Below are 19039 nucleotides of genomic sequence, written 5' to 3'. Positions count from 1 at the left end.
CTTGCACATGTGCATAGAGACATGTACAGTAATATTCATAGTAGCACTGTTCACAGTAGCAAATTTGAAAACCATCTCAATGTGAATGAGCATAAGAGGAGATGATGTAATTTATTGTGTATTCACAAAATAATACCATAGGCAAAATGAATAACCTTAGCAAAATCCAATGACATGGATAAATCTTAGTAATAAACTATTCAATGAAAAAATGGATTCTCAAAGGTTATAAACATAATTTTTCTGTAAATTTAAAAACAACTAAGATTTTAAAATATGTAGTTTTTAAGAATAATACCAGTGCAATAAAATTATACACAAAGGGATGAAACAGAAAATAAATAAACAAGGTATATAGGTAATATAAATGGCTGAATCACATGGTTTGGGGAAAAAATCAGTATGAGAATATAGAGTTCACTGGAGTGGGAATGTTGGGATGTTATTTAATAGGTCATGGTCATCAATATTTTCTCCTAGAAGAAGCAATTTAACCAGAGAATGGATGGAACTAAAGGAGGGAGCCATGTGGTTGACCAAGGATGAGACCTCTCCTGGGTAGAGGGACTAGTAAATGCAAATGCAGTGGCTAATGCAATGGGAGTATGCTTGATGTGTCCCGGCAGCTTCAGAAAAGCCAGTATGGCTGAAGCACACAGGTATGGGGAAACATGGTAGGATGAAAAGTCAGAACAGCAGAGGAGGTTCAGATCACGTTGTCTATCAACCTTATTATAAGACCTGGTTATTAACCGCCATTAGGTAGGAATCCTTTGGAGGGTTTTCAGGAGATGAGTGATATAGTATTTTTAAGAGTTACTGTGGCTTCTTCGTAAAGAAGCAAATGGGAAGGCCAAGCTTGGAATCAAGGAGATCAGAGATCAGTTAAAAGGCTTTGAAGTCATCCAACAGAAGAGTGATGATTCCTTGGGAAAGCATGATGGTTCTTGTTATCCATTACTTTGGATCAAATTATCCCAAATTTAGTGGCTTATAAAAACAGCCAGTTGGGGTATCCCTGGGTGGCTCAGCAGTTTAGCACCTGCCTTTGGTCCAGGGCGCGATGCTGGAGTCCCGGGATCGAGTCCCACGTTGGGCTTCCGGCATGGAGCCTGCTTCTCCCTCCTCCTGTGTCTCTGCTTCTCTCTCTCTCTCTCTATGTCTATCATCAATCAATCAGTCAATCTTAAAAAAAAAAAAAAAACAGCCAGTTTATACTATGTCACATTTCTGTGGGTCAAACATGTCTTCAGGGACTTAAGCTGGCCAGTTTTGCTTCATGAGGAGCAAGCAAAGATCATTTAGAGGTATTTGGTTGGCTGCTTAATGTGGATGATCCAAGATCATTTCAGATCATGCTTGATGCCTCGGAAGGGAGATCAGGAAGGCTGGGCTTCAGTGAATCCCTCTGTCTCTCTCTCTCTTCATGTGGTTTCAGAACTTCTTGACATGGCCTTTCCAGTACATTATTCAGTCTATGTACAGAGTGGGTTACAACTCCAAAAACAAGTATCTTAATTAAGAGACCAAAAGTGGTAGCTGCCATGTCTTAAACCCTAGATCTAAAAAGTGGGGTAGCTTCACTTCTGTCATACTCTATTTGTTGAAATTGCCACAGGGCAATTTCAGGGTAGGGGATTTAAACTTTATCTCTTGGTGGGAATCTCAAAGAATTTGTGGTCATATATAACCTGCCATAGCACAAGAGGTGTAGATTGTGGGAAATGGCCAAGTTCTAGTTAAGTTTTCAGTGTAAAACCTATAGGTTTAGCTAATGGATGAGATGTACCTTTTTAAAGAAAAAGAAGAATCAGGGTTGGTACCATGATTTTTTTATCTAGATACCTGGAGGGACAGAGCTGCCATTTACTGTGATAGGGGAAATTATGGAAAAGCAAAAGCAGAAGTTCCATTTTGCACATGGTAAATTTGAGCTGCCTGGTAGACACCTGAGTGGACATGTCAAGTAGGTTGTCAGATATATGACTATGGAGTTCGGGAGAAGGGGCTGAACAGAAGCTATTTGCATATAGATGGTATTTAAATTAATGGGACTGGATGAGCTTCATTTAGGGAGGATTGTAGGTGGAGAAGAGGAGAAATCTAATTATTGAGCCTAAGGGAAGCTTAAATATTAGCAATTACTGAAATGAGGAGACACTAGCAGAGAAGCCAAGAAAGAGTGAGTCATCAAGTAGAAGAATCAAGGGAAAATGATGTCTAAGAAGCCTAGTAAAACTTTTTGAAGGACGAGGAATGATCACATTAATACACACTGCTGATTACATAGGTGAGGACTGAAACAGGAGTATTACCTTGGAGCCTAGAACCCATTGGTGAACCTTACAGGAGCCATTTGTTTGAGTTATAGGAACCAAAACCTATTAGAGTGGCCCCAAGAAAAAAACATGAGGAAAGCAAGTAGAGAATGCTAACATGGGAAAAATCCATAATCCACTGTCTTGTCTTCCTCTTGTCTTCCAGAATAAAATGTGTCTATTCTCCATCTTGGCCCCTGTGTCTGAACAGAGGTGAATAGAGGGCATTTGTCTCAACTTAGGGCACTTGCTGAAGGTAATATCTGTGACACTAAGTCTGTGCCTTAAAGAATGTTGGCTAGAAATGTTTTGGCCATTGAAGATGTTCTGTTTGTCTCCCTCTCACACTGTTAAACATCCAGAAGTTTTCTCACTTAAGTCTAATGCTCGTTTGGAAATGTTTCCTTACTAGTATGTCAAAACGACAGGAGGAATAAATTCTAATTTCAAATCTATGAGGAAAAAGATGGAATTTGAAAACCTTTCGACTTAACACTTACCAGCTGGCCATTGTTCACACCACTATGGTCTGTCTTATTTTCCTCCTTGTCTTCAAAGCTATTGGTATTTGAACTGTTGGTTTCACTGTGGCAAGACTACAACCTTCTCTTAGATTTAGTTGGTAAAAGTTTGGTAGCACAATGAGCTTGGAAGACATCAGCCCCTCAGGTGGGAACTCACTGGAGTGGAGGAACTCTTACTACTCACTAGATGATATTGACAGCAGTGATGTTAATGATAGCACCATCACCTCTACAACACCACTGCAAGAAAAAAAAAATCATTCTCAATTCCACTACATCCTTTGTTTTTAAGCTGAAAAATTAGAAGAACTCAGAAAAACATATACAGGATTCAAGGAATAAAAAGTGTTAACCTGATCTTCAAAATATGTTTATGTTAAACTAACAGGAAAATAATGGGAAGAGAAAGCCTGAAACTATTTTTTTTAATAAACTGTTAGGTTGTCTCTTCTCTGTTAAGTTACAAAGGATAGTTTTCATTCAATTTATCTTCATTTGGTATTATTTCACCCAGGGAAGTACACATAGGGATCTAAGGCTATATATAGTCAATATCTACCAATTTACATACTATGAAACTAATTCAGATATCAAAAGGCATGCTGAAACCATTCTGCAAAGCACATGGCCTATTTTCTTTCTCTTTCAAATAACTATAAACATAGGGGTAACATGGTAGAATGGTTTAGCTTGAAAAATTCAGAAAGGAATGTTTGGGTTGTAGACAGTTGTTTAGTAATCCAGAGCATAGGGAAAACCCGGCACAGAATTTGATTTCGGCAAACTTGAGACATTCCAAATTCAGGATTTCCTCTGTTCTGTAAACTGCTAGGTCCTAGCATTCTGTAAATCCAGCACATGATGCTCTCTGCCACCGTCTCTGTCTACTCATGAGTACTGCAGATGTGTGGAAACCACATTTGCTAATAGAAAACATGGACTTTTCTAGCCAAATGACTGTACATCCACCCACAATTAAGAGAATTTATGGAAGAAATGGACTTGAGAAAAGTTTTGTTGTTTTGTTTTATTTATTATTCCACTTAATCTAGCCTCATAAGTCACAAGAGACAGACTGGGCATCCCAACTTTTGCTCCTTACATTGTATTGAACCAGTCTTCTTTTTTGAAAACTGATAGAAACGCTTCTCATGGAAAACTAGTTGTTTTAATGTAAGTTAGACCTTTTGAAAATATTTTTTTTCTGTGTGTAAAAGCACCATAGATTCATTGTCAAAAGTTTAGTAATATACTGAAATGTAAAGAAGAAAGTAAAATGTGGCATACCTCAGAGATATTGTAGGTTTGGTTCCAGACCAACACAATGAAGCAAGTCAAATAAATTTTCTTTCCCAGTGCATTTAAAAGTTATGCTTACAGTGTAACTATTACTAGGTATCTGTAATCTGATGATACTGTATTAAGTGTGTAGTATTTATTATGTATTATGTATTATGTCTAAAAACATAACGTGGATACCTTAATAAATACTTTATTGCTAAGAAATGCTAACCATTATCTGGGCTTTTAGCAAGTCACAATCACTGATCATTGATCACCAGAACAAATGTAATAATAATCAAAACATTTGAAATGTGGTGAAAATTACCAGAAGTGACACAGAGACACAAAGTAATTAAGCACGGTTGGAAAAATGCTCCACACAGGGTTCCACTGACCTTCAAACTGTAAAAAACACAAGATCTGTGAAGTGCAGTAAAGTGAAGCAGAATAAAATGAGGTATGCCTTGAAATATAATTCCAAGGCAAAAATTGATGCTTTTTAGATGAAAATCCTTGAATTCCAAAAGCAGTAATTTCTTCTATGGCACCAGTCTTAACTGTTGAAGTCATTGTTGTGGCAAAGGAAATTTGCAAATTTTTCCCGGTCAGGAAAAGTCGGTGTTTTCTTTTAGCAAATGTGGTCTTGTGCAACTGCAATACCAGTGAATAGACAGAGATGGTGGTAGACAGCATCATGTGTTGGATCCTGCTCTACAGAATGCTAGGACCTAACTGCTTTTGAGAGATTTCAGAACAGAGAATTCTCAAATTTTGGAATTCTGGTACTTCTTTCACGAAATGTAAAGCACAATGATACTCATAACTATTGTGGACTAGGATATATATATGAAAACCAAGACTACCGTTTTTTTATAAATGAAGAATCTGGTACAGTTAGAAAAATGTGAAATCATTTCACTCAAGAAACATTTATTGAGCACCTACAACATGCCAGTTAATATTGTAGATGCTGTGAATATAAGATCTTGAACTCCTTATTCTATGAGAAGCTAGCAAAGTCATGGAATTAGGAATGTGGTGAGATTATAAGCATTACTTTTTATTTTGTAGGCAATACGCTTATTCCCAAACCACTTTTAAAAAGCAACAGTTATCCGTAATACTATTTTATGCTTGTGCATTAACAAAGCTAAATTTAAGTACTCAAAATGTCCGCAGCTGTGGAAAAAGGATTTTTTTTTCCCGGTAAATAATACCATGCCAATTGAATATATAGACTGGAAATAATAAATGAATTTTGAACCTTCCTATGATTAAAACATTGTTACTATTATTGAAGCTCTAAAAGTGACAGACAAAACTCTGTACCTTTTAAGAAAAAATAGAATATCTTCATGACCTTGTAGTAAGCAAAATATTTTTACAAAGATCAGAAGGATATAACTGTAGTGGAAAACTATCAATAGATTGAGCTACTATTTATTAAAAATCACAAAGAGTGAAAGGGGAAAACACAAAGAGGAGAAATGTAATATGAATATTTAAGAAGGGACTTTATTTCCAGAATATACAGTTAATTCCAACAAATCAGTAGCAATAAAAGAGACAACTCTGTAGAAGAGAGAGAGAGAGAGAGAGAGAGAAAATGCACAAATTATGTGATTGTTCATTTTTCCAGAGTTTATCTAGATGCCCAAAAAACATAAGAAAAGCTACTCAATTTCATTAGTCAAGGGAAGTGCAAATTAAGCTCACTTTGTGATATTTCTAAACATGCAGCACAATGATAGAGTGGAAAAAAAAAAAAAACAGACCATATGGAATGCTGGTGAGCACAAAGAATGACTGGAACTCTCAAAAATTGTTGGTGAAAGAATAAATTGGTATGACTGCTTTGAAAACCATGCCTGGAGTCTACTAAAGCTGAATATAATATATACGTTAAAATAGAAAAATTGCATTTCTAGCTATATACCAAAAGGAACTTGTTCATATATTTACTGGAAGACATGTAAAATAATGTTATAGCAGGAGTATTTAAAATAGTCCCAAAGTAGCAGTAACAGAAGTGCGTATCAGTCATAAAATGGACAAGTGTGATATATTCCTATGATGAAATACTACCTGCAGAGAGAATGAAGTTTATGCAACGCTGTAGTTTAATCTTATGCATTCACAATATTTCACTTCATATGTTGAGCAAAAGAAGCCTGACACAAAAGATTATTCATTTATCAAAAATTCAAAAGAGGTGAAAGGGATCTATGGAATTAGAAATGAGGATAATGATTATTTTTCTGGGGAACTAGTAATCACACAAGGGGTATGAAGCACTTCTGGAATGCTGTTCAGGGTCTATTTCTTGAGCTATCTCCTGATGTCATTACTGTATTCTCTTTGTGAATTCCAAATACTTTGTGCAGTCTTCTGTATGTATGGTATACTACAATGAAATGTGTTCCTAAAGATTAGAAACATAAATGCAAGGGAAAATATTTGAAGATAAAAAATTGCTTGGGATTGACTCCTCCAAGACAAAAGCTTAATAATTTTTTATGAAAAAAATCACGTTTCTTTTTAAAGATTTTATTTATTTATTTATGAGAGACACACAGAGAGGCAGAGATATAGGCAAAGGGAGAAGCAGGTCCTCGCAGAGAGCCTGATGCAGGACTCGATCCCCAGAACCTGGGATCATGCCCTGAGCTGAAGGCAGATGCTGAACCTCTGAGCCACCCAGGCGTCCAGAAAAAAAAAAAAAAAAAATCACTTCTGATAGTAGGAAAATGCCCACTCATCTCTATGACCCTTTACCAGTTACTATGCTAAATTGAGCCATAATTCCTTAATCATACTACTACTTTTGTTCTTATATTTTTGCCTGGAAAAATCAGAAATTTCTCACTAAATTTAAAAAACAGTAACTGTAGCAGGATATTGATTTTTTTTTCCTGCCTTCCAACTTGAACTGAAATATTGGCTTTTCTTGGGTCTTGAATCTGCCGACTTTTGGACTGTAACCTATACCCTTGGCTGTTCTGGTTCTCAGGCCTTTGGACTGGGAATGGAACAACCCTGTGGGATTTCCTGGATCACTAGCTTGCTGACCACACATCTTGGAACTTTTTGGCTTTCATCACCTCCTAAACCAATCCCATATATTCTCTCTCTTGATGCATCCATTTATTCTGTTAACTAACACAGAAACCATTTTTTGAAAAGATTTGGTTTTACTCAAGCTTACATATTCTTTTTTTTTTTTTTTTTTAGCAATAAGCATGGGTGAATTCCAGGAAACGGTTCAGAATGGGTGAATAATTGCATATCATTGTGGGTTCACACTAATATGATTCACATATAACTATAAATAGCAATGTGTATGGACAAAAGCAATACGTGTTCTAAGAATGTGCTTTGAAATTTTTAACAAAGAAATCTGAACCAGAACGTTTTTATATTTTTATTTCAAATGTCCTGTTTCAAGCTCTGCCGTGTCCATATGGAGAAGGCAATAGCCTATGAAATCTCAGGAAGCAAAGGCTATAACCTCGGAAAACTATAGAAGCTTGCGAGATACTTCTATCAAAGTCTGGAGGATGACCTTGATCAGTCAATCCTCCCATGGACGGTGACTTGATTAGCACATTAGTTCAGTTCTGGGGAAATAAAATAGGAGCTAAGAAATACCACCACTATTTTCTTTCTTTTTCTTCACCACTATTTTCTTCAAGCTAATTTTCAGTTGTGTGGGTTTTTTTCTTTTTTGAAACACTGACATCCTCCTGATATTTTTGGGAAACACTGTTTCAAGATCACCGGTTCTTGGGAATTTTGCAAATCTTGCACAAGTCAGTGCAACATTACAGAACACACATGTTTGCTCTGGTTGGGTAATGTTTGCTGTGCCTTCTACTTGTAACAATATTGAACTTTTTTTCCAGGAGGTAGAGGACACAGAAGGGGGAGCAGCAGGCCATAAAGTGTAAGGTAGCAGATCTCATTTATTGACTAATGACCATGTGGCAGGCAACAATGTGGGGAGCTGTATTTCTATTATTCCCATTTAATCTTCCAGCAATCAGAGATACAGATGCTATTATTATACCAATGTTTATAAATGTGGAGGTATAAGGAGTTACTAACTTACAGAAGTTCCCACTATTGGAAAGTGCCTGGGATGTAACTTAAACTCAGTTCTTTTGGAATCTGGGAGACCAAACTCACTCTCTCTCTCTCTCTCTCTCTCTCTCTCTCTCTCTCTCTTTTTAAGGATTTATTTATTTATTTGGGAGGGGGAGAGAGAGTGTGGGGGGAGGGGCAGAGGGAGAGAGAATTTCAAGCTCCCCACTGAGCACAGAGCCCTATGCAGGGCTCAATCTCATGACTCTGAGATCATGATCTAAGCCTAAATCAAGAGTCTGCCACTGACTGAGCCACCTGGGCACCCCTGGAGACCAGACTCTCGATTGGTATGCTAACTTGTGAATGAAGAAGAGAAAGAATGAAGGGAAAGAGGGGAGATGGGATAGGAAGACAAAGAGAAACTTAATTATAAAATATTTCATTAGAAAATATATATTTTCCATTATAAAATATTTGGTAAAATAACATAAAATGTGAAAGCAAAGAGTAATCTAGACACTCACATCCAAGGAACCTCTTATATTGCCCGCCAGTTACACTCATTTGATTGTGGTCCTATGATATATGTGCTTTAGTTATCTTATTTTCTCACTAAACATTATGCTTTCAGTATTTTCTGAGGTGCTATAAATCCTTGTAGACAATTTAATGGTGTATAGTACCACATTAAGAAAATGAGCCATAATTTAATTAACTGCATTTCCATCTGGGGACATTCACTTGTTTGCTGTGATACATAATACAAGTATGAACATCAGTATTCATAGACCTTTTTCCCAATTTAGGATTAATCATCTATCTGAATATCCGTTTTGTAGTAAGCTTTTTAAATAGTCGGTTCTTGTCAGAATATTTATTTTAGAAATGGTATATTATAGTAAGCCTTTTCAGCCTGATGTTTTCACTTTCCTTGCAATAAATTGTATATCATTTTTTAATTTAAATATAATTGATGTACAATATTATATTAGCTTCAGGCATGCAACATAATGATTTGGTATTTATATGTATTGCTAAATGATCACCACATAAGTCTAGTTAACATCCATCACAACAGAGTTACAGAATTCTTTTTCTTGTGATGAGAACTTTCAAGATCTACTCTTTTGGGGACACCTGGGTGGCTCAGTGGTTGAGTGTCTGCCTTTGGCTCACTGGATCCAGGACCGAGCCCCGCATCAAGGCTCCCCACAGGGAGCCTGCTTCTCCTTCTGCCTATGTCTCTACCTCTCTCTGTGTCTCTCATGAATAAATAAAAAAATCTTTAAAAATAATCTACTCTCTTGGCAACTTTTAAATATGCAATACAGTATTATTAGCTATTGCCACCATGGTATATCATATTGATTTTCAAGATAAAGCACTTAGATGTTATTTTTCCTAAAATCTTAGAATACTAATGAGCTTCTTTTCTACAACTGTAATACTTGTTTTTTTTAATTCTTCCTTAGCCTTTTCAAGTAAGCCTTTAAACAATACAGATCAGAAATATTCAAATGGAGATCTACTTTTTCCATAAAGTGAGCGCTGTGTTCTTCAACTTTTTTTTTTTTTTTTTTTTTTTTTTTTTTTATGATAGTCACACAGAGAGAGAGAGAGAGACAGGGACACAGGCAGAGGGAGAAGCAGGCTCCATGCACCAGGAGCCTGACGTGGGATTCGATCCCGGGTCTCCAGGATCGCGCCCTGGGCCAAAGGCAGGCGCCAAACCGCTGCGCCACCCAGGGATCCCTTCAACTTTTTATTTTAAGTCATCCCTTATCACCTTCGGGCTATGTAGACTTCTATCATAGTATTTATTACTTTAATCTAAATCCCAAGATTTAGACCTGGACCTGGTTGTCAAAATCATTCTTTGACATCAGTCCTGTGAGTCAAGAGAGGTTGCCTAAGCTTTTTTTGGAGAGATTGCAGGGGAGGAGGTGCCTTATACCTCTAAACTGAGAGAAAGAGCTTCAGTTTTCTTGGGAAACAGAGTATTCACTGAAGTTGTGTCTTAGCAGATGAAGTTCTGGTCATAACTTGATTTCCTGAATTTGCATATATTTTGTCAAAATTAATAAATCCTACATGAAATATTGGAAAAGGATTATGTTTCTACTTTTATGCCTGTGTTTTAAATTGTAGGCAGCCTTTGATTTTGAATATAATTAATGTCAGTAAGTAATTTAAAAGTTCAACATGCTGACCTACTCCAAATCCAGATCATCACATAAAATGAGTATTATGTAATTGGCTATGCACAATGGTAGTGTGAGACAAAGAACCTGCTCAAAATATCTTGAATACTATTAGGAGAAGATGTAAATATCATAATAATTATGTGTATACCTGGACCTATTAAATGCTTATATTTTTAATTAATTCTTACAGCAACCTCTCTCACAGCAAGAGCTAGATACCACTTCTAGTCTCATTTGATGGATGGGAAAACTAAAGCATATATAAAAGATAAATAATGGTCCACAGGGGAGATGGACTTATTTTGACCTGGGGAGTATATTATCTAGCAGATCAGAGTGAGATATTCTAGATAGGGTGTTCTGTGAAGGCTTGTTGAATGTCTGTGGATATGCTTATTGATGGGTGACTGGGCAGAGAAGAGATTAAGATGAGTCATAGGTTTAATGACAGGTGGGAGGGAAGTCTAAGAATGAAAACTGAGTAAACCAAAGTTTGTTTCAAAGGAGTGTTTCTATAAACCACAAAATTTATTGGAATCAAGGGTTTATAGAGATAAATTCATATAAATGTGTGAAGACCTCATTGTGAGACATTATGGGGTAGATTCTTGTGAATTTTCTGCCAAAGAGAGATCACATTTCATTTAAAACAGGGAGAAATAAGTCTTAAAACAACAATAACAGAAGCACCTGTTAGGCTTCTGACTCTTGGTTTTGGCTCAGGTCATGGTCTCAGGGTCCTGGAATCGAGCCCCATGCCAGGCTCCCCACTCAGCACAGAGTTTGCTTGAGATTCTTCTCTTCCCTCCTTCTTCTCTGTTCCCCCTCCCACCCATGCACTCTCTCTCTCAAATAAAGAAATCTTTAAAAAAGAACACACACACACACAAAACACCCCGCCAATAATAACAAAACTATGCTCTTCAAACCTTGTTGGAGAAATATAGTTAAAAACATTGGGAAAGATTGTGGAGGGGTTTATTAACAATCTGAAATCTATCAGTTCAGGAATTTAGTATTTTCTGAATGATTTTCTTGTTTCTTCCATAGTGATAATATTTGCTCTAGGATATGAAATTCAGAATGGTTATTTGCAGATAGTCTTTCAATAAAAAAAGAAAGAAATTTCTCAGAGTATGAGGTCTCAGACTGCCTTAAATCTAGTTGCAAATTGATACTCCAAAGACAAGGCAGCCTGCCAGGTCTATTTTGGTTATTCATTGCTGCATAACAAATCATTCCAAAACTTGATGGCTTCAAATAGGAACCATCATCTATTATCTGTCATGGTTTGTCTCAGCTAGAAGACTCCCAACACTGGAGTTTGGGCTTATCTTCTCATTCACTCCCACATCTGGTAGAGGGTCTTGCTATGGCTACTGGTTAGTACGCCCACATGGGGCCTCTTAATGTAGCCTGGGATTCCTCACAATGTGGTGGCTGGGTTCCAGGAACAAGTGTCTCAAGACAGAGGGTTAGCCAGTCTGAGGTCATTTTGTTTTTTATTATCTAGCATCAGAAGTCACACAGCCCTGCTTCTTCTGCATATTATTGATTGAGGCAGGTATAAAGGTCCACCCAGATTTTAGGAGGAGAGAACATAGACCTCACCTCAGTTCATTGGAGGACTGCCATCACATTTTAATAGAAGTGTGTGGGAAGGGATGTGTGTGTGGATGTGTGTGTGTATATCTGCCATTACAGAAAATGCAATCTGCCATTCCATCTGAGGGTTCTAAAAATTGCCAGAGCCTGGCAAACCAGGTAGGAAGCAATGAGTCACATATGTCTCCTGGAGGTATTTTATTAAAATTGCAAGGGTTAGGGCAGTTCATGAGGGGAGACTTTATTCTGTTTCTCTAGCATGCATATTTTGGTAAGTATTTATACTGAGAAACTGGGAATTTCCCTTGTTGATGATGACTGGAAACAGATCTAAAAATAAAACAACTGGGTTCAGGATGTGATAACTGTGTCAAGAATGGCAGTACAGTTGTTTATAAATCTCATGAGATTTGGTCATGCTGTTCTGCCAAGGCTAAGATTGGTTACTTGGTACAAAGGAAACCATGGACATGGGTAGATGCTTCACAATTACATTGTTTGTTGTTTGAATGGAAACCACCTCCTAAGTCCTGGGCACTGTGACTCTAGGCCACCCACTATTTGTCATTATATGGCCAGGTTCTCAGACTCACTGACACAACAGCTGGAATCATATAGCAGTTGGAATCATCTGACCCGGGAATCCCAGGTACTCTGGGAATTTGTTCGAAGTTTCAGAGATTGTCTTGACTTTTTTATTGGCCCATTATAACACATTAAGTATCTCTTGTGGGTCGAGCACTGTTTGCTATACTGGAAGTACCAAGATGTACAAGGTCCTTCCCTGTTCAAGAACATATGTAAAAGAAAGAAGGCGGGACACCTGGGTGGCTCAGTGGTTGAGCCTTTGGCTCAGGTCATGATCCTGGGGTCCTGGGATCGAGTCCCACATTAGGCTCTCCGCAGGGAAGCTGCTTCTCCCTCTGCCTATGTCTCTCCCTCTCTCTGTCTCTTGTGAATAAATAAATAAAATCTTAAAAAAAAAATAAAAAGAAAGAATACATGCAAATAGGGCATGTCACTATAGGTTCTGAAGTGTCCTGACACAAGGTCAGGGAAAGGGAGATCTTCCAGGCAGAGGGAAAAGCACTTGAATAGAGAGACACAATGCCCCAAGGAACTCATTATAGAACAAAGTGGGATGTGATAAGAGTTGAGGCTATCAAAGTAAGTAGCATCCGGGACATAGAGAAAGAGTTTTATTATTGAGAGGTGTAGCCTGAACTATACACTTAAAATGCCTTCACTTTTTTGAGTTCTGATTTATAGTCCAGGTAAGCGGTTTTTGCAGGAGAATATGAAAAATTATAAAATTCAAGAATCAAAAAGGATCTTAGAAGTCATGAGGTAGCTATATAATTCTAATAAATGCAGGGTAATAAGTTTTCCTGGGAACATATCATCATTGATTAATAAAAAAGTTAACTGCTAAACTTTTTTCTTACTCTTATTCTTAAATATTAAAAAACTATGTTATGAACACTACTTGGAACTTGTTTTACTACATTTATGTTGCCTTTTTATTCACATGCAGTGTCTGATTTGATGCTCAAGCAATTTCTTTTTAGACAGGCAGAGAATAAATTATCTGCATTTTATAATGGAGTAAAATGTTTTTTGGGTGAGTTGTGAATAGCCCATGATCAAAATTTAGCAACTTATACAACCAGGAGTAATAGTTTTGACTTCTGACTTCAAATCACAGCTTTAAAGTGAAGGTAGTTTCTTCCAAAATAGCAGCCATCTGTGTTCATTCAGAGCCTACTTTTTAGAAAAACCTCTGAGAGCTCCTTTCATGTTATCTTGTTTCATCTTTCCCCCTTCCCGTGAGATAGGTGGTGTGGTAGAGACACTAAAGATTCAGAGACACGAGGTCATTTCCATCGTGATCAGGGCATCATGAAACATGTCGTGTTGAAATCCAAATCCCTGGACTTCCTCCCTCACCAGACAGCCCCCCTTTTGTCCTCAGTCTCTCAAAAGTATTCTGTAGAATAAAACAGCAATGTATTTACGTTTTCCCCAAAAGGGAAATGAGAGGTTCAATTGTTAAAACAGTTTAAAAATCAGTGGACTTCGAAATGTAAATAAGAACAAGACAGACATGTCAGTTTTACTTCTAGGCTTGAGGGAAATGCATTATTATTATTATTTTTTTATTGAAGTGAGGCCTAATTTTTTTACTAGTCAAATTTCAAGTCATAAAATGAGCAGCATATATCACTATACAAAAGTGTAAGAAAATTTTGCTAATTTGAGAGAATGAAGGAAGGCAGTTTTTTGTTTGGTTAAAAAAAAGCTTAATTTTTGTTTGTCTCCCCTGATATTTTCATTCCATTAAGAATGTCAGCTATAGTATTCAGCACATCAAGGTAGTGTTTCTAGCTGAGCATGTGTGTTTCAGGTACTTGGTAACATATTACCTTCTGTTCTGGGATCTCTATTATCTTGCAGTTTACTCTCTACATCAAGAAATAAAATCCAAAAATAGATTTTAAATTGATGTGTGCAAATCATCATAATCTTGAAATATAATATGTGTAATAGCTCTCAATCTAGGATTAAGGTATCCATGCTTCATTCTCCCTTATTTCTTCCTTTAAAAAAAAAAAGTCACAAGGGAAAAGTCCCAGGGAACTTCCTTGATTAGAACGCTGGCTCTACTATTTTCTAGCAAAGTGAACTGAAATTACTTAGCCTCTCTGGGCTCCAGTTTTATCTTCAGTAAAATAGGGATAATAAGAAAACCCACTTTATACTGTTATTATGAGGATTAAGTCAGTAAGCTTTTTATTTTAATAAAGAATAAAATTAAGCTCATTAGCCTGATTTGTAAGGCTTTCTTACTCTCTAATTTAAAGACTCTTTATGAAATGTATTATTTGCCTTAAAAAAAATCTTTGTTCCATTTAACCTGGAACAAGGCTAATTTTCTGAGTGTTCCCTACTGGCTATTACTTGAACACCTTTGCCGAGTCCACTGTCTTTAAGAACCTCTACCTACTTTCCCTTATTATAATCTAATAGTATTTGATGTCACCTAGCCCAGCCCAAGGACGGTACCCATAAATTCTCAAGGTATAGAAATGTTGCCATTTCCCGTAGGCTTAATCAGAGGCTGTGGATTTAGGGCACTGATCTTTAGAGTAACTGATCAGAAGGCCACAACACAAGAGGGTCTGGGCTCAGAATTTGCCTACCAAGAAAGTTGCTTAAACTGAGAACAGTTTTGCTCTCTATGTATGCTGGGAAGAATGCTTTTTTCTTTTCTACTGAAAATTATTTCTGTGATTCATAGCTGATTTAATTTTTTTTAATCTAGAATCCTCAACTCCTACTTTTTAAATATTTCATTGAGATATGATTGGCATACAGAAAGGCACCCTTATTTAACATACACAACTCGCTGAATCTGAATACATGTCTGTGAGATCATCAGCACAATCAATGCGATAAACATTTCTGTTTCTTTCAAAGGTTTTCTCCTGCCCTCATTTTATATATATGTTTTTAAGAGTTTATTTATGGGCACCTGGGTGGCTCAGTCAGTTAAGGATCTGCCTTCAGCTGGGGTCATGATCCCAGGGTCCTGGGATGGAGCCCGGTGTAGGAGGGTGGGGCCCTGCCCAGTGGGGAGTCTGCTTCTCCCTCTCCTTCTGCCCCTCCCCCTGCTCACTCGCTCTCTCTTGCTCTCCTTTCTCTTTCAAATAAATAAACTCTTTAAATTTTTTTTTATTTATTTGAGAGAAAGAGGGACAGTGAGAGAGAAAGAGAGAGATCACGAGCAAAGAGGAAGGTCATGGGAAAAGCAGACTCCCCACAGAGCAGGGAGCCAGATGCAGGGCTCCATCCCAGAACCCTGGGATCACGACCCCAACTGAAGGCAGATGCTTAACTGGCTGAGCCACCCAGCTGCCCCTTACATTATTATATCTTGTGAGAAGAGCACTTAATATAATATCTACCCTTAAAGCAAAATTTTAAGAGATACCTGCACTCCCAGTGTTCATTTCAGCTTGTTTTGTTCCCCATCCAAGACATGATTTTCAGAAACAACTGTAAGAATATGCTTCCGTCTCAACAGAAAGTAAACAAAAGATAAGTGACAACATCAGATGCTCTGTTACCAAGGCCTCATTTTCCAATCTCTTCTCAGCTTGCTCCCTCCAGATCCAGCTTGGGTTCAGGATTCCTTCTCTTTCACTCTCCGCCTCTGAGAGCCCATGGCGATTGGCACTCAACTTGATGCACCCTTGGCATCGTTTTGTGTACTGAGGCCATTTGTGCACTTGACTTGTTTCCCCAAGAAATAGCCACTGGAGAGGATTTTGCCTTGTCTACCTGTTTTCCACAAGTATTTTGTCAGTAAGAGTTTCTTAATAAAGATTTTATTTTACACTTAGTCTGTAATCATTGATAATATTTTATGTTCATTTTATAATGACCGATTCCATGTTCCAGAAAGTTTTAGAAAATGTTACTTTCTTCAGAAAGCTGCCATCTTGTGAGCGGCCACTATACATATCTAGAATTCTTAGCAGCTAAGAATGATACTGGAACTGTTCCTGGGGAACTTTGAGGTTAGATAGACCAGGCTGACACCACCGTGAGGTTGAGGTTGATTCTAGATGTGTGAGCTCCCAGAGTTCCAGTTTCTATAGTTGTAGAATGGAGAAGGAAAAATTTTTAAATGGTTTAGTGAAAGTCGAAGGACACCATGACTGTGAATTCAAGTGTCTGGCTCATCATGAGCATTCAATAAAGACTCGATGTTAGTCTTATTACTGTGAATAAAATATGAATCTATAGAAACATGTATTTGTGATTATTTATCACTGTTCTGATATGTAGTAGCTCACCATGAAGAAAGCTTCTCTGATCTTCAACTGTTACCTATTTTGTATTCTTTAGATTTAATCTAATAGTATTCTCGACTGTTCTCAATAATAGTATTGCATGTTTTTTTATGGAATGTCCTTGATTTTCAGTGAATATATACATGTATCTCACATATTTCTCTTCCTTCACCTGTCACAATCATTGTTCTAAAGACTGTATAAATATTTTTATAGATGGATACAACCCTGGCTTGATTTATAACAAATGAACAGTGTATGTCTATTTTGTATTAGTCTTAGAATCCTGCACATTATGAATTATCTGCACATTATATAGTAAAATGTAAATTGATTTTTATTTAGTTAATTTAATAAATACAATAACTGTTTTGGAGGGTCCATTGTGTCAAGTACTTTATGTGTTCATTTGTTTTGCTTTTTAAATTATCTGCATAATAACTTCCTTTTGTACCATAATCACATGAATGGTCTAAGTGCCATGGGTATATAAATTGTGTTGGTTGCTTTCAATTTTCAGGATTATAGAAATTGCTATATAATATCAGGATAAATATAAAAGTATTTAAAATGTACCTTTCAAAGAGTAAACTCAAAGAAATTAATAGTGTTGTAAATATAATTGCATAAAAGCATTTGGAATTTCTTATTTGAATCTTTAAAAGAAGGAATAAAGTATGAGTTTTAGAATTATGTATTTCCTAAGAGACGTGGTATAACAGCTTTGCAAAAGTAGCTTGCGTTTTTATTTGTGTATAAAAGAGAAAAATTCTAGGATTGCTCTCCTCATCTTTATTTCTTATGCAACATCATAGCTTAAATCTTTATATTGTATTTTGGACATCTATCACTTTCAAATCAAAAAATTCCTGAGAAATAAACTAGCATCATCAAGGCACTATACTGTGTTACAGTTTTGCCATACATACTGATGATGTTATACTACTCCATAAATTTTGGTAACACACCTTGGTTGAAGTTTATATGCTGCACATATAACACTGTCTTTCACAACATAAAATTCAGATGAAAATAGTCTACTTATGAATGTGAAAAATATATTTGTAGACCTAGAGAATGAAATGCAAAACGACTCTGGAGCATTGTTGTCTGCGGTGAATGCTTAGTAAATACTCTTGAGTGAACTGACAGTTGATGTGGCCAAGTTGTAAAATGCAGTATTCAGGACCAGCCAATTTATTTTTGTTTTGTTTGATATATTGTGTCAACTGATATCTTACATTTATATGAAGTATATGAACCAGAAGAAAGAAGAGGGTTTTTTTTGTTTTTGTTTTTGTTTTTTATTGTGACATTAAGAAGACAGGCTTTTTTGGTGAATGATGAAGCTATAATCTTCTGCAGTGGTTTATTTCAAAAGCAATTTGACATAAAACTATTCTATACATTAGTTCTTTTATTTTTCTTTGCTGCCCACTCTCTACCTAATTCATCCTTAGAGGATCATAATTTATTTTTTAAATGATACTATAAATTTCTGTATCTTGGCTAATAATTAACATTAGATTTTCATAATAATGGTTATTATTTTATAGGACACATGAAAATATTTTAAGCACTTTTTATAGTTGAGATGCCCATAGCAGGACTAAAAAGATTGGCAACTATTGTGAAAATATAAGAGATTTCTCATCAAAGTTAAGGATGGCTTTTTGTTCTCAAGTGTCACCAATTACTTGGCTTTGACTCCCTAGAACTGGTCATTGAAATATATGAAAGTCAAGACACCTGGGTGGCTTAGTAGGTTAGGCATCTGACTTTTGATTTTGGCCCTGGTCGTGATTTCAGGGTCATAGAATCAAGCTCTGCCTCACACCCTCTGTTGGGCTCCTCTTTGCCTCTGCCCTTCCTTTCTCTCTCTCTCTCTCTCTTTCTTTCTTTCTCTCTCAAAATAAATAAGTCTTAAATAAAATCAAAATAAAAGGACTTCTGTCACAGATTTGAGAAGCTGGCTATATTTTTTATAATTATATTAAGATAAATACATAATATTAAATTTAAGTTTTTTTCAGTTATGACCTTATGCTACTTTATTGACCACCAGTGCGATACTCTTAGGAAAAATTATTGTAAACCATACCACTTTCTTTATCTAAGATCATATATTATTGGTTCTAGGTATTTAGTCAAGCAAACATCCAGAG

General features: G+C 36.5%; 1 protein-coding gene across 8 annotated transcripts in view; it reads left to right on the top strand.

Moving 5' to 3' along the window:
• PRR16 (proline rich 16) overlaps nucleotides 1–19039 on the top strand; it is a 308319-nt gene that overhangs the window by 106756 nt on the left and 182524 nt on the right. For 2 of the 8 annotated variants that reach the window (XM_025432209.3, XM_025432210.3), the window contains one exon: nucleotides 2485–2574. The exons of the other annotated variants lie outside the window; for them this stretch is intronic. The gene's annotated coding sequence lies outside the window, so the exon portion shown is untranslated. The remainder of the gene's footprint in view (nucleotides 1–2484; nucleotides 2575–19039) is intronic. 8 annotated transcript variants of the gene reach the window in all.

Source organism: Canis lupus, chromosome 11 (genome assembly GCF_003254725.2).
Source record: "Canis lupus dingo isolate Sandy chromosome 11, ASM325472v2, whole genome shotgun sequence".
NCBI lineage: Eukaryota > Metazoa > Chordata > Mammalia > Carnivora > Canidae > Canis > Canis lupus.
This window is presented reverse-complemented; position numbering and strand designations above follow the sequence as displayed.